The sequence below is a fragment of the Lycium barbarum genome, chromosome 3 (genome assembly GCF_019175385.1).
Source record: "Lycium barbarum isolate Lr01 chromosome 3, ASM1917538v2, whole genome shotgun sequence".
NCBI classification, from domain to species: domain Eukaryota; kingdom Viridiplantae; phylum Streptophyta; class Magnoliopsida; order Solanales; family Solanaceae; genus Lycium; species Lycium barbarum.
The window spans coordinates 17,455,568-17,471,648 of record NC_083339.1 but is presented as its reverse complement, the minus strand read 5'-3'; the positions used below and the strand labels follow the sequence as shown (position 1 = coordinate 17,471,648).

The 16,081-nt window shown below is 34.3% G+C and overlaps 1 pseudogene; it reads left to right on the top strand.

Annotated features, from left to right (window-relative positions):
- The first annotated feature begins 215 nt into the window (after nt 1–215).
- Nucleotides 216–15,166, top strand: LOC132633781 (probable xyloglucan endotransglucosylase/hydrolase protein 10; annotated as a pseudogene).
- The last annotated feature ends 915 nt before the right edge of the window (nt 15,167–16,081 follow it).

Below are 16,081 nucleotides of genomic sequence, written 5' to 3'. Positions count from 1 at the left end.
AAATCTTGCTTCCCCATTTCCTCATTAATCTTTCAGACTCATAAACTTCTAAATACACCTGCCAGAATGATGCTCTCAAATGGGTCATGTGTGTGTGTGTGTCATTTGTTTATCTTAAGCACGTGTCCAATTAAAAATATCTCTATTATCCAAAAATATCTCTTTATCCCTGTTTCCTCATCCTCCAATTCTTGATAAAATTTTCAAGAGAAAAAATGAATAAATTCTCTAGACTTATCTTTTTGGCCACTTCTTTTTTTTTTTTTTAAAAAAATTCATATTACACTAGCTTTATAGTTTTTACAAGAGATTTTAATAAGGAATTCTATGTAACCAGGGCCGGCTCAATCCACAATCTACCAAGGTAAGTGCTTTAGGGGTCCATTTTCAGTGTTTCTAAAACTAAAGTTAGGTGTTAATATTTATTTTTAAAAAATTGAATTAAGCTAGAAACTAGTTCATAGTAGTAGACTCTTATGCTCAGTATACTATTTCAAGAAACAACCCTCCCAAGTTCAAACCGTGTCCAATAATTTTGAGTTTAACTATCAAGTCTGTTGAAATAGGATCATCCTTCATCATTTTGAGATTAGACTAATATCCTTTTACTTTAGATATATATCTCACACACATATTTAATAACAATATATATGTGATTTAAAAATATTTTTACTAATTAACACGGTATGCATGTGCGGTACACGAGATGAACGTATGACACACGCAAATGCTAGCTTTATTGAATATACTTGAAATCTTTTATTAAGATTTGACCTTAAACCACCAATTTCATTGAGCCACCTGTACGTAACATATCCTAACAATGTAAACACTTCTGCTGATGGTTGTACAAGAAGCTTGATACTGGACGAGGAATCTGGTAATTAATTAAAATGCAAAATTTATATATCGTTGTATTAGTACTTCTAAGTTGTCTTAGACTCGTCAGTCTGTGATGCATTTGCTCCGAAAATAATGCTAGATAAATATTTTCTTTATGTTTTTCGTATTAATTTGTTCAGGTTCAACGATTGATTCAAAGGATATGTACTTATTTGGTTAATTTGACATGGAAATTAAGTTGATATCGTGAAATTCAGCAGGCACCATTATGACATTTTATGTATATGTAAAACTAAAATTCTTGTACTTTTTGTTTTATTTTTTTTACTTTATTTATATTTAATGTCTCAATGAATTGGATCATTAATGTAGTTAGCTTTCCATCAACCAAATCATGACGAGATCGACTTTGAATTTCTAGAGAATATGGCCGCGAAACCTACTACTCTTCAAACGAATGTTTATGTTGATAAATCTCACGACAGAGAAGAGAGAATCAACTAGTGATCTAACCAAGCAATCAAGGAAGATACAATCAGATCAATCAAGTCTGTTTCAACAAGGAAACGAGTATCAAGACCAACCATCTCAACGTCATGAAGATTAGCCATGTGGAACTTAAGGAAGGTCAATATACTGAAATAAAAGCTCTAACCTTATTCTTGGAAAATAGGATCCTTTATTCCTTTTTTGCAAGGATCAATACTCTTGGGTTGCCATCTCTGATGAAGAGCCTTCAACGTCATCAACAAGTATATAAAGGCTCTATTGGAGACGAAGTAAAATATACCTTCGTCTCATCTTCTCAAGTTCTCTGCTTTACTTTTCATAAAAATTGTATTTCTAAGTGATCTATAGTGTAAACAAAAAATAAAGGAGAGATATAGTATAGTTGGTTAGGCATTGTATCAAAAGAATAAGAGTGTTTGAGTGTAGACGTAGGAGCTCCATTCAAACAACTGTTGTACCAAACTTTCACTTAAAGAGTTGCAGAGATCACCCTTGCAACCCAAGGGGACTGGACGTAGGATTCACATTGGATCCGAACCAGTATAAATATCGTGTGTCAATTACTTTCTGCAATTTAGTTTCTGCACTTATTCTGTCTAACAGTCAACTACTGATCCTAGGCAGTCGACTAACAAATCGAAAAATTACAACCCCCTCCCACCCCCACCCTCCTTGCACTTTCAATTGATATCAGAGCAAGGCCTCACTGTCAATTGCTTAACAATACGTGAGGAAAGATCAAATAGCTGGATATCATATTCTTGGAGCAATCTTGCAAGATGGTCATTCCACTACTAGGCCACCTTATTTTAGTGGTGATCATTACACTCACTGGAAGGAAAGGTTCAAGATCTTTGTCATGTTAACTAATTTTCAAGCATGGCTGGTGATAAAAAAAAGGGACCAAAACCTATCCCCACTGATAAGGATGCTAAAACCAAAGTAGATGTGGAATCCTTTGATATTATGAAGGAACAACAAGAAGTTATTGCAACTAATGCTAGAGCCATTGCTCTACTCTACTGTGCAGTGAGTGGAGAAGAATATGACAAAATATCAACTTGTGAAACAACTAAGGAAATGTGGGACAAGCTGGAAGTAACTTATGAAGGAACTTCCACGGTGAGATAAAACAAGATTGATTCGCTACAACATGATTATGAAACTTTCATGATGAAGGATGATGAAAATATTGAGTCAATGTTTACCAGATTCAGCAAAATCATTTGTGAACTCTAATCTCTTGGAGTTCTATATTCAAATTCTCAGCAAGTCAGAAAAATTATTAGGAGTTTACCAAAAACTTGGAAAACCAAGGCTATTGTATTAGAGGATAGAAATCTGGAAGATGACTTATGATGAACTCAGAGGAAACTTAATGACCTTTGAGAAGACTCATATCAACAGGCATCAAAGAGAAGAGAAGAAAAGGTTGTAGCATTCAAAACTCAAGTTGCAGAAAAAGATGATGATTTTAAAGAAGAGGAAGTTGCAATGATACCTAGATCCATGGTTGAAGCAATGATGAGATCAAGAAATAACAGGAGAGGAAACTCAACTTTTAGAAAAGGAAGACTTCCACTGATCAACCAAGGAATGATGGGAAGTGCTTTGAATGTGGAAAATATGGACACATTGCATCTTAATGTCCCGAGACAAAAAGAAGACCATATAGAAATTATCAGAAGCAACGGGCATTCAGCAGCTGGAGTGAAGATGAAATCTCAGAAAATGAAGATGAAGGAGTAGAAAATGTTTGTTTCATGGCTTTCAGTGAAACAAATGAGGTAAGACCCTATCCCTGTTCTAAATTTGATGAAACTCAAGAACTTTTGGGACAAACCTTGAAAGATTTATATAGAACTTTTGATGAATATAGAAAATTACAAAAAGAAAAGAAAGACTGGGAAGTTCAAATGGAAGTTTGTAAAGTTGAACGAGATCTTCTTCAAGAAGAAGTTCTTGATTTGCAATCACAACTTAATAGTGTGCACAAATCTACCAGTCACAGTTTAGTCAGGTCAAACCAGTCGACTCATAGTCACAAGCCAACTGTGAAAAAGCCTATCAGTGATAAAATTAATTCTAGCAATACAAGTGGTAAGTTTAACTACCATGTTAAGATAGATTAGTCGACTAGCTATGTCAAGTCAACTGACAGGAAGTCTAGAAGAAACTACTCTTCCATGTATAGGTCGACTAACCATTTTGTCACTGAAGGACACTTTTCTCAAAAATGCTTTTGCTGTGGTCAAATTGGTCATAAACAATTTCAATGTAGATTTCATTATACAACCGCTCCTGGTTGGGTGTGGAGACCCAAAAATGATTATCAAAAGGCTAACCCTCAAGGACCTTCCTTGGGTACCTAAAAGAAAGTAATAACATTGTTTTACAGGAACACCACAAGGAGAAACCAAAGCGAAAATGGTATTTAGATAGTGCGTGTTCTAGTCACATGACAGACGACAAAAGCTTATTCAAATCAGTCGCAGATTTTGATGGAGGATTAGTAACCTTTGGAGACAACTCCACAGGAACTGGTATAAGAACTATTTCTTTCAATAATTCCTATGGTATTACTAATGTTTATTTGGTGAAGGGACTCAAATATAACCTCCTGAGCATCAGTCAACTATGTGACTCTGATCTTGAGGTAAGATTTAGAAAGACAGGTTGTGTTATAGAAGACTCTACTGGTAAGGAAATTCTTCCTGGAAGCAGAAAAAGAAATATGTATGTGCTAGACTCTGTTGGGCATATCTGCTTAGCTTCAATGGGAGAGGACCCTTGGATATGGCACAAGAAGATTGGTCATGCAAGTATGCGTCTAATTGAGAAACTCGCCATACATGATCTAGTCTTATGACTACCAAAATTGAATTACTCAAAGGACCATATTTGTAATGCATGTTGTTACGCCCTATTTTGAATGGGTCCAAGATAGTTTGCAACTTCCCAGTTGTTCTAACTGGTTTTAAAAGGGTTAGAGTTGCCACCTTATTTTTAAGGAAAAACAGGAAACCTATAGGTATTTGTGTGTCTACTCCATTTTTAGTCCACGAAACATATGAGATTCTAGATAAGGGTTTTATTTACCCCGAGGGGAAAGTATTAAGCATCCCGCAGAGCTTGTCCGATGACAGTCCTTAAACTTAGTTTAACTGAACACTAGAGGGGGATTATCTATCTGTTTATCATTATTATTACCTGTTTTAAAAATGTTGTGATTTCATTAAAAGCTACACTAGCTAATTATATGCTAAGTATATACGGCGTATAAAAATGTATTTATACCAAGTATCAAGTATTTATAAAGAATGTATATCGATAGGAATGTACAAAGGAGTGTAAAGAAAATATACCTCGTTTGATAGTAGTGTATTTGTTAGTAAAATGAGTATATATCTATTGACACAAAAGGTATATCAGTTGGTGTAAATAATGTATACAACAATATAGAAGATGTATAAAAAATATAAGAGTATGCAAAATAGGTCTATAAAGAATGTGTGTCTATGTATATTAAAACAATGTAGGTATATTAAACATATAAAGAACATATTTCAAGTATAAAAGAGTGTATATCAAACATAAAATGCCTAAAGAATTGTATAACTAGGTATATTAGTGCATAAAGAATGTAAAAATAATCTACGAATATTCATTGGTGTAAAGAGTTTATATAACAAAATTATTAAGAAAAGTGAAGTTGATTTGACTTGTTTCTACCGTTTAGTTAAAAAAAGTGTTCATTTAATGAATATCCTATCAAAAGAATACGGAACAAAAGGATAGTTTTGGTAAAAAATAAATATAAGGAATTATGTATAAAAAGAAATGAGTGAAAAAGATATAATGCCTTTAAAGAATGAAATATTTGTAAATGGACGGCCTAGTATTTACCTAGCATCAAAAAGGTGAATTTAACTTAACTAAAATATGTATTAGTGTATACGAAACAATATAAAATGTGTGTTGTATTAAAGTTTATAAAGAATATAAAATAAATGATGGACTATTATTTTTGCCTAAATGCCAAAAGTGTGAATTTAATTAACAAAGTATTTATATCGAGTCAATTTAATCAATTTATGAAAGTGTAGACCGCCTAAGTCTTGCCTAAAGCAAATAACGAAATTTAAATTAAACATATAAGCGACAAGTAATTAAATATCCCCGCCCAACATTAAAGTGAAGTTTTCACTACTCCGAGTTTATGTTTTGTACAATTTTAAATAACGCGCGAAAGTAAACACAAACAAGGATTCGATGAAGTCTTCGGGTTCCTTCCGAGTGTCGTCTTCGGGATGTGTCTCCGGGTACCTATCTAAACACTTAGTAAAAGTGTTAGTAAGAGAATAAATAACTATCGATTGAATTAAAGAAATAATGAATAAACTTAAAATAAAAATCCGTCTTTTGTACATGCGAGGCCTTGGAAATCGACGAAAATTTCTTCATCGACCAAAAGTGTAGTATTTGCAATAAATTGCAAGAAGAAAAAAAAATGTATTGGTTAAAATAATTTGAAAAAGTCAAAAAGTAAGTGACATGACATAAAGTCTTTAAAAGAGTTATTTGATAAAAAAAGAGGATGAAACTTGATTTGACCCTAGTATTAGTGTAGTGTATGTAATATAAAAATGTATATGTGAATGATGTAGGTAAAAAGAACATAAGAATAAAAATATAAATATAAGTAAATGTAAATATGATGTAGAGAAAAAAAATTAAATAGGCATGTAGTGTGATGGTACAAAAAAATGTAAAAGAAGATGCTTGAAAATTTATACATATATAAAAATAAATAAAATTATAGAGACAATATAACAAAAATATAAAGATATTGAATGAAAAATGTAAAGATAATGTAGAGACAATAAAGTGTATTCCCTTTAATGAAGAGTTTCTCCTTTTTTCACTTAGTGGTTAAGTAATGTAAGTATGTACATGTATGTGTATACAATGTATGGTATAAACATATGTAAAAGAATATGGAGATGTAAAATGATGCAAAGGAAAAAGTTGTGGGTTAAAGTGGAAGAAAGGTGTAAGGAAAATGTAAAGAAAAATGTAGATAAAATATATGATGAAAATGTAGAGACAATATAAACAAAATGTATGAATAAATGTAAAGACAATACATGAATAAATGTCGAGACAAATGCATGAGTAATGTAAAGACAAATGCATGAGTAAATGTAAAGACAATGTATGAATAAAGACAAATGTATGAATGAATGTAAACACAAATGCATGAATAAATATAAAGACAATGTATGTTATGTATATAAAAAATATAAAGACAATGTATAAAAAAAGAAGAGAGAAAAAAAATATAAAGAGAGAAAGAAGATGCTAGCCTTGCTAGTCTTCCTATGAAGAGAAAATATGAAGAGTGTAGACAGAAGAAAAAATATATGTGAGGTAGTGTGAAGTGGTGAAAAAATATGAAGACATATCTCATCTATTTATAATACAAAATGATCCCTTGTTTTGTCCAAAAATAAACGATTGCACCACATTGTCCCCTTAATGCTGCCACATTTGGTCTTTAGGTTATTGTCCAATGGACATTTCACCCATTTAACCAATGTTTAAAAATTTATTAATCAATGGATGAAGAGCCCAACTCATCACTTCAAATGTCAACATTTTAAAAAGTGACAAGACCTTGACTTAATTGAATTCTTGCTCTGCGTTTAAGAATTAATTGCTCCGATTTTCTCTACACTGACGGATTGTACTAAAATATAGTTAACTAATACATGTATAAGTAATCATGTATGTATAAAATATAAATATTAATGTACAAGATATCAAAATATACATGCTATAAAATTAAGAAACGATTATTAACTGCACAAAAAATGCTAGTATTACGCTGTACATGTGCAAAAATAATGTTTCTTGAAAATGACAATAAATTGATAAAATTCCTAAAATAAGGATAATTATCGGTAAATTGTCGAAAAATGCAAAAATGTGTAAAAATGTTGTTCCGTGCTCTTTAACGAATTAGGACCCCCAAAACGTTAATTTTAAGCACGGCGAGCTAAAATTAGATGTCAACACATGTCAAAAAGGTAAACAAACTAGAAATTCTTTCAATTCCAAGGATATTGTATCTACATCTAAACCTTTGCAGCTTTTACACATGGACCTTGTTGGTCCTACTAGAACTGCTAGTATTGAAGGTAAAAGGTACATTTTTGTTATCATTGCTGATTTCTCTCATTTTACAAGGGTTTTATTTATTGCTCATAAGGATTATACTCTAAAGAATTTCAAGTTTTTTTGTGAAAAAGTACAGCGTGAGAAAGGGTACTACATCACCTCTATAAGAAGTGATCATAGAGGACAATTCGAAAATAAAGCCTTTGAAGACTTTTGCAATGAGCAAGGATTTACTCATAAATTCTCCTCAACAAAATGGAGTTGCTGAACGAAAGAATAGAACCGTACAAGATATGGCAAGAACCATGATTGTAGAACACGACTTGCCCAGAAGCAGTAAGTACAACATGTCATGTTTTAAACAGGTGTTTAATTAGGCCCATTTTGAAAAAGACCCCCTATGAATTGTGGAAAGGAAAGAAACCTAACATTAGCTACTTCCATCCATTTGGATGTAAATGCCTTGTCCACAACAATGGTAAAGACAACCTTGGTAAGTTTGATCCTCGAAGCGATGAAGGTATTTTTCTTGGATACTCTAACAATTGTAGATCATATAGAGTTTTTAACAAGCGTACTTTATCAATTGAAGAGTCAATTCATATTATATTTGATTATACTAATCGCTTGGTTGAGAAAAGTAAACTTGCAGATGAAGAAGAAAATCATTCATCAATCACCAAAGTCCCAGCTCCTCAGATTCGACAACTCCTTCAACAGCTGATACCTCAAAGAATGAGTCGACTAATTTAACTGTGGGGCCAGTGCCAAACGAATGGAGAAGTGAACCTGATTATCCTAAGAAATTCGTAATTGGTGATTTCAATGAAGGAACGAAAACAAGGGCCTCCAGTAATAATAGTGCTAACCTGGCTCTTATTTCACAACTTGAGCCAAAGAAGGTTAATGAAGCTCTCAAAGATGATCATTGGATTAAGGCTATGAAAGAAGAACTGGATCAATTTGAGAAAAATAAAGTGTGGAATCTTGTTCCCAGACCTGAGAATGCCTCAGTCATTAGGACCAAATGGCTGTTTAGAAACAAACTAAATAAATCAGGAGAAGTGGTAAGAAATAAAACTCGACTAGTTGCTCAAGGATATTCTCAATAAGAAGGAATCGACTATGATGAAACCTTCGCGCCTGTTGCGTTAGAATCTGTTCGAATTTTACTTGCATATGCTGCTTTTAGGGGATTTAAATTATTTCAAATGGATGTTAAAATCGCTTTTCCAAATGGATTCATTGATGAAGAAGTTTTTGTAAAACAACCACCTGGTTTTGAGAACTCTAAATACCCCGATCATGTGTTTAAATTATCTAAGGCCTTATATGGTCTTAAACAAGCTCCTAGATCCTGGTACAATCGTTTAAGTTCTTTTTTAATTGAACATGAGTTTATCAGATGGAAAATTGATGCAACTCTCTTCATTAAAAGAAGTTCCTCTGGTAACCTAATTATTCAGATTTATTTAGATGATATTATATTTGGAAGTTCTAATCCATCTTTGTGCAAGAAATTCTCTGATCTTATGAAAAGCGAGTTTGAAATGATATGATGGGAGAACTAACATTTTTCTTGGGATTACAAATTCATCAATTCGACAAAGGAATTTTCATATGTCAAAGCAAGTACACAAAAGAACTCACCCACAAGTTTGGAATGAGTGATGCTAAAGTTATGGGAACACCAATGAGTCCTACTTTCTCAATTGACAAGGATGATGAAGGTAAGTCTATTGATGAGACCAAATATAGAGGAATTATTGGCTCTCTACTGTATCTTACAACAAGTCGACTGATATTATGTTTAGTGTGTTGATAAGTTGGTATTTTACCAACTTATCTCTTCTTTAATCTTATATTTTTGCTATGTTTGCTTGAGAAAATAGTGCATTTAATATCGTTTACATCTATTTTACAGGTTTTATGTGATTTAGAAGTGATCGGAAGAAACCAAGTGAAAATTAACTCAAAAAGAGGCCAAATGGGACAGTTTTGCAAAACTGTCCAAACTGGACAGTTTTGCAAAAACGGGCCAGATCTGCAAAAACGGGCAGAATTGCAAATCTGAAAAATGGGAAATAAAATAGAGGCTTAGGGCAGAAAACATTTATCTTTGGCTCAACACAAGTCCTTGGAGGCTAGGGTTTCACACCAACACATTGGAGGAGAAGATTGGAAGCACTTTAATGAGATATTCTTAATCCTTTCTTCAATTTCTTGTTTGGTATTGAATATTTATGTGTGTAGTATTTCATTTCAATACTTGAACCTTGTTTATGGAAGTATATATTGTTTAAGTTTGGATTGAATCTCTTGTTTTACTTATGTGTTGAATGATTTTATCCCTAATGAAGTGAGTTATTGTTTCTTTAATTAATCTCATGTTGAATGATTCTTAAGGGAGTAGCTAACCCTAAGACTTGCCCATTTATTTCGGTTTAAACTTGGAAGAGGCAAACTCGGGATTGGGAAAGATTAATTAACAAGAATTTGGGGCGTTAACCCTCATCTAATGGAAATCGACCTAGGAATAGGCGACACCACTTGTAGCCATATTCGGGTGTTCTTAATGCTCCTAATTGCTTTAGGGATATTCAATTAGGTAGTCTAGTTAGTCTTCGGAAGAAGCTAATTTAGAATCATTATCCGAGGCTAAGTAATATAAACTCACCATTATTTGTAAATCATGAAATACATTGGATCGTTACTTGAGCGTAGTTTCCCTTGTATCCATGCTTGTGGCCATTGATCATTTTACTTGCTTTCTAGGTTAGTTTACATTTTTGCATTAGTTATAATTTTCTCTCAAACAAAACCAAAATATTATTCATCGTTTGGCTTTAGCGTAGTTGGTGAAAATTCCTACTTTTCCTACTCACCTACATATTGTTCTCTGTGGGATTCGACCCCGACTCATAGTTGGGTAAATATATTTGCATACGACCGTGCCCATTCTAATTAGTAGGGTGGATTTGGACGTTATCATGTGTGCAGGTGTGCACGTTTTCAAGCTGCTCCTAAGGTATCTCATCTTAGTGTTGTTAAACGAATTATTAGATATTTGCTTGGCACTATCTCACATGGCTTATGATATCCCAAAACTAACTCTTTCAAATCAGAAGGTTTTTTCTGATGCTGATTTTGCAGGTGATAAGGATGATCGAAAAAGTACCAGTGGTACATGTCAACTTCTTGGCAAATCCTTAATTTCTTGGAATAGCAAGAAACAAGGATGTGTATCTCTCTCCACCACTGAAGCTGAATACATTGCTATTGGACAATGTTGTGCTCAGTTACTATGGATAGTTCATCAATTAAGTGATTATGATTTATTATTTAAACCTGTTACAATTTTTTGTGATAATTCTAGTGCTATTTGCTTATCTAAAAATACCATGCATCATTCTAGGGAAAGTCATGTAGACATTAAGCATAATTTTATTAGAGATCATATTCTTAGGGGAACCATTGAAATACAATTTGTGTGCACTGAAAATCAACTTGCTCATATTTTTACTAAATCCTTACTAGAGGAAAGATTTTGCATGCTTAGGGAATTTTTAGGAAATATCCTGTATCCTTTGTAGTCTTTCCATATCTTTTATGTGAACTATGTTTTATAAAGAATGTTGTGTATTAATTGAGTCAAATTGATCTGTTTTGTTCACTTGCCATAATTACTTTCCTACTTACATTTATTACCTTTCACATCCATCGTGTCATTTTTTTTCACGTCCTTTCATACTGACACATCTGCCACTTCGCATATCGATGCACCTCTCGTCTCCTTTTACACTCTACTTAAAGACCCTTCCCAATAAACCCCAAGTTATCTATTCATTTTCCCAACAAACCCTCTTCTTATCCGCCATGGCCAAAACCCAGAAAACCTCGCCCATCTTCACTCGCAAAAGCACTCGTACTAAGAACAAAGGCAAACTTTCTTCCGTTGTTAGGATCGATTCTGATGGTTCCATCGACTCCTCCCCTAACAACTCTGACAACTCATCCTCTTTTAAACTCTCTAGTAAACGTGGTGTTGATGGTGAGTGTGTAGAATCTTTCAAAAGGTTCAAATTTGACTATGAAAATGCTTTCATTGACCGACACAACTTTTGGACCATCCTAAATCAGGATTTCTTTCATTCTCTTAAAGGTAAATCATACGCCCATGGTAGAATTGTTGACTTTGAAGTTCTCGGCTCTCTCCATTGTCCCATTCAGCGATTTTTTGAGTTTCAAGGTTGGATAAATGTTTTTTCTTACTCGTCCCCTTGAGTCTATGAGCATCACATTCGCATGTTTAATGCCAATCTTAGAGCTACTGAGGATGACGAAGTTGAAACCCTTGTGTTTGGAACCCGTATTCTCTTTGACTGTAATAGATTTGACAAAATATTCAACATTAAAAGCTGTGGTTTTTCTACTCTTCCCAAAAATTCTTGGCCTTCTAATTTTGAGGTTTCTTATGAACAAGCCAAAAAGGTTCTCTCTCTTGAATGTTCTAGTCTCCTTCCTACCCAACTAGGCCCCAAAAATCTCTCTTTTGAAACTCGTGTGCTAGCCCACATTGTTGCCACTATCATAATACCCCGTGTAAGATCTCTCTCTACTCTGACTCAGCGTGACACTTTGTGTACCTATTGTTTGGTCAAAAAATGCAAGTTGCACCTATCCTCTCTAGTTATCAATCGCATACTTGAAATTGCTTCTGACCCTACCAATCTACCCTATGGCATGTTGATCACTAGGATTATGGAAGCTCACACTGTCAATCTTGATGACCATCCACCCCTTCTTGATAAGCAATGTTATGACTCTCGCGCTTTTTTCAGTATGGGCTATGTTTGTGTAGATGATGTGTGGGTTCTTAAGAAAGATGTGGATAAACACCCTGAAATTCTTTGCCCTGTATCTGATAAATTCAAAACCTCTACATCCTCTAATCCCCCCTTAGCTGACGCCCCTAACGATATCCTTGCCACACTAATTGCTATTGATGCCAAGCTTGAGTTTTTCAAAGACCTCCTTGTGTCCAACCAATTCCAAATAGAAAAAGTTCGCGACATCTTCAAGGAAGCTGGTGCGGATGTAGCTAGATTGCGTGCAAAGATTGATCAGAGGCTAAAAGAAGCAGGTAAGTTTGCTACCATGCTGCAGGCGAGTGTGAATATTCTTCCTACGAAGATGACTGACACATTGGACACTATGAAGGATGCCATGGTGAACACACTAGCCTATTTCCTTCATCCCTTTGCCCAACAACAGTAGCAGGGACAACAGGAGGAGGAGCAGCAAGGGCATGATACTGTCAGGAGTCTTAATTGCATATAATGTGTTGGGATGTTTTCTTAAAAACTGCTGGATATTTTTTACTTGAACACTTTGTTTTGTGGACCTAAGTCCACCTTGGATGTTTGTTTTGCTTAACTATGACCCAAATGCTATGTTATGTTTGTGTTATTATTTGTTTTCTTGTGTTTCTTTTTGATTGATGTCAAAAGGGGGAGAAGACATTCCAGATAGTCAACTAGTCAGGGGGAGTATTCTACTCTCTCAAAGTTGACTACTCAAAGGGAGCACCTCAGTCAACTCCCAAGCATCACAGTCAACTACTCAGGGGGAGCACTACATAAAGGGAAGTTGACTACATTTTTTTAGTATTGTTTGTCATTATCAAAAAGGAGGAGATTGTTAGTGTTAAGATTTTAATGATGACATGTTTATTATGCAGGCACAATACTCAAATGATGCTCGTGAACCCATTGGATGGCCCACAAAGCTGTCAAGCCTAGTCAGTTGAATAAAAGGAGAGTTACTGCAAGGAAAATAGGCTACTGCCTATTTATGGAAGCAGCTCAATCACAAAAATAAAGTACCATAGAAGATTCTCTCATGTATCAAAGGAAAGCAAATAAAGTAAGGAAGGAAGCCACCACCAAGCAATCAAGGAAGATACAATCAGATCAATCAAGTATGTTTCAACAAGGAAACGAGTATCAAGACCAACCATCTCAACTTCATAAAGATTGACCATTTGGAACTTAAGAAGGTCAATATACTGAAATAAAAGCTCTAACCTTATTATTTGAAAATAGGATCCCTTATTCCTTTTTTCCAAGGATCAATACTCTTGGGTTTCCATCTCTGATGAAGAGCCTTCAACGTCATCAAGTATATAAAGGCTCTATTGGAGACGAAGTAAAATAGACCTTCGTATAGTGTAAACAAAAATAAAGGAGAGATATAGTATAGTTGGTTAGGAATTGTATAAAAAGAATAAGAGTGTTTGAGTGTAGACGTATGAGCTCCACTCAAACAACCATTGTGCCAAACTTTCACTTAAAGAGCTGCAGAGATCACCCTTGCAACCCAAGGGGACTAGACGTAGGATTCACATTGGATCCGAACTAGTATAAATATCGTGTGTCAATTACTTTCTGCAATTTAGTTTCTGCACTTATTCTGTGTAACAGTCGACTACTGATCCTAGGCAGTTAACTAACAAATCGAAAAATTACAACTCACCCCCCCCCCCCCCCCCCCCCCCCTCTCGCACTTTCAACTATAGCTTATTTCGTTGTAATATCACATAATAACTTCTAATAATAGTGAAAATTAACCTTGCAATACGTAAAATAGAACATGTCGCAAAAGTGTTGCAATAGCTCTATGGCATTTAGAACTGTTGCAATAGATCTAGGGCAGCGGTTCGGTTTCGTTGCAATAACCTCTAATAAGCGTTGCAATAAACTGGCAGATAGCCGTTGCAATATAAGGGTCTATGTCAATGGGTCTACAACCGTTGCACTAGACCTATTGTAACGCCCGACATGCAACGGTCCCTTTGGTTTTCCTATACATGGCAACGGTTTTGTTAGCTTTGCCATAGGTCTGTTTTCTAGTAGTTGATCTGATCCGACCCAAGCCAATTCCACACTTATTCTATTTTATGGAAACTTCATCAAATTGTGTTTCCTATTTTTTTGTTGTAGTTTTGCGTCCTTATTAGCATTAACACCATCGTAATAGGACCATAACATTAACTTTATTTTTTTTATTAACATCACAAACAAACACAATATAAATTAGTTTCAGTCTTAAACTAGTTGAAATTGATTATATGAATGATCTGTGTACATTTCACTCTGTTCGAATTCATTTCATTCTAATATTAAATGATAAATATATTATAAGGTGACAAAACTATGATTTTTTAGCAGGTCATGGTTGATTGAATACCTATTAGACAAACCGAAATCATGTAAATAAAGGAGCTAAATATCCTCGTGGTAGCCAATGGATCTCGTTTTCAGCAGATATAGAATGGAGAAACTTGGGCAACAGATGGTGGAAAACAAAAATTGATTGGTCATAAGCACCCTTTGTGGCCACATTGGGAAATTACACAATTGATGCTTGTGGCTGGAAAGGAAATGCAAGATTTTGCAGCGCAGAAAGTGAAAATAATTGGTGGAATTAGGGGCAATTCAGTATTTTGATATGGACTCAAAGAAGGTAGTTTTTATGGGTCGGAAAATATCACTTGACATGTGATCATTATTGCATGGATAATCAACAGATTCAAAATAATATCCCCATAGAGTGCTCTCTTTCAAAGTATTAGTCAATGACGCTGGGAGGTCAGATGGATGTGCCTAGGGGTGTCAAATTTGACTCAAAAGGTGATGGCCCGTCCAAAATTTTATGTTTGGGCTCAAGATAATTTCATACTGGGCTGATTTTAGCCCAATTCAACATAGCCCATTTTAAAGTGATCTCCAACTTAACCCAATGTTAGCCCAATTCTAGCCCATTTTTAAAATTTACTTAAATTTGGATTTATTGCTTGAGGTTTACTTTTTTTTTATGTATACACTTTGCTTGTACCATGTATCTTATAAGTTTGCGGTATGTTTAATATGAAGGAAAATATTTTTCACGAAAAATGTGTTTTTCTTGAAAATATTTACCATGGAAAATGTTTTCCTCAAAAATATTTTTCATAAAAAATCCGCGAAAATAATTTTCAAGAAAAATATTTTTCGCAAAAACCATTCAAAAAACTGGATCAAGTTGGGCGGATCATGACCCAACCCATTTTTAGCCCATTTCAGCCCAAGTAACTTTTGGGTCAATGTTAGCCCAACTCATTTATTACCTCAGTCCATTTTAATTGGATCAATTTCAGCCCATCGCCCGTTTGTCACCCTAGATGTGCCAAACTAAATTGGAAGCAGATTATATTTTATAGGCTAATTTTGTTGTCTTCGGCAACAATGGATGATAGGAAAAGATTCTTTTCTTTGTCACTTTAGGTACCCATATGTTTGTTATTTGCATACAATATATTTAAATAAATAAAAAATTATGAAGGTGCTTGGATCAAAATATCTTTATCCGATGAAGCAAAGTGACAATTTTTTCTTTTGATAAGGTATTTATCTTTTCTGGGATCGGTGGATAGCACACCTTCTTCTCTTAATTTCGTGTATTGTACACTTTCTTTTTTCTTATTCTTCGTATAGTATGTGATTTCAAG